We start from the raw sequence: 1058 nt of genomic DNA, 5'->3' as shown, positions 1-1058 counted from the left end.
GTGGAAGAGCCACACTCAAGGGGCCAAAGAGCCGCATGTGGCTCGCGAGCCGCAGTTTGCCGACCACTGATCTAAGCTCTTACACACCATGTGCTGATTCTTGTCACAGTCCTGGGCACATTATATCAAACCTGTCTGTCCACGTGGCCATCTCTCCTACTTTATATTATTTACTTCATGTCACTAGAGTATAGCACAATGAATACCATACGCTAAGCATTCAATAAATGTTAAATTAAATGAAAGAGAATTGTAAATTGCTCCAGATTCCTCGAGATGATTTTTTCCTATGATACAGACCAGAAAAGGCTCAAAAAAAAGTAGTTGGGAAAAGATGACTGGGTAGAAGTTGAATGTTTTTGTTTGTTTTCAATATTTAAACTATTGGCTGTGAATTTTAATAGATAGTTGCAGAGATTATTAAAGTTTCATCTCTGGGAGAAGAACAGCTTTTTGATATGCAATGTTTAACTTGCAGAGTGAAAGTTACTGAACTGAAAACCAGGTGGTCAATTTGTTAACAACTTTCAACAATTTTAAAATAAAGTTATTAGAGTTCTCTAAAAATAATATTTGCTTGGTATTCTAAAGCACTGATCCTGGGACTCAGCATGCTGAAGGATGAATTTGCAACTTTGTTCAAAATACAGGGTTCCAGTCGTTAGCCCCAGAATTTCAGATTCAGGGGTGGAGCAAAGGCATTTATGTAGGTAGTTTGCTGTTGTTGTTGTTTTTATATGACTGAAAAATGTTTTATTCTCTAGACAAATGTATACTGTCTCAGGCACTATTCAAGATCATGGAGAAGTGATGTCTGCGATTACCACTTTACAAAATGAGATGTCACCATCAAAATACCAGACTAATATCAGAATATCTCCATGGGCAAATATTTTCAAGATACATATTCTACATCACATCAGGGGCATTATTTTACAAGAAATGAATAGAAGAGAGCCTCCTTCGGATGCTCAAATCATCTTGTTGGCCATACAAAATTAAATGAGTGTGGCCAAAGGAGTTAGACCCCCCTCTCCCTCCTCCTCCCCCCCACCCAC

At 38.2% G+C, this 1058-nt stretch overlaps 1 long non-coding RNA gene across 1 annotated transcript in view; it reads right to left on the bottom strand.

Moving 5' to 3' along the window:
- LOC102250679 overlaps positions 1–1058 on the bottom strand; it is an 88598-nt gene that overhangs the window by 54660 nt on the left and 32880 nt on the right. The gene's annotated exons all lie outside the window — the stretch shown is intronic.

The sequence above is a fragment of the Myotis brandtii genome, unplaced genomic scaffold (genome assembly GCF_000412655.1).
Source record: "Myotis brandtii unplaced genomic scaffold, ASM41265v1 scaffold612, whole genome shotgun sequence".
NCBI lineage: Eukaryota > Metazoa > Chordata > Mammalia > Chiroptera > Vespertilionidae > Myotis > Myotis brandtii.
Note: the sequence above shows the minus strand (reverse complement) of the source record. Positions and strands in the feature narration are given on the sequence as shown.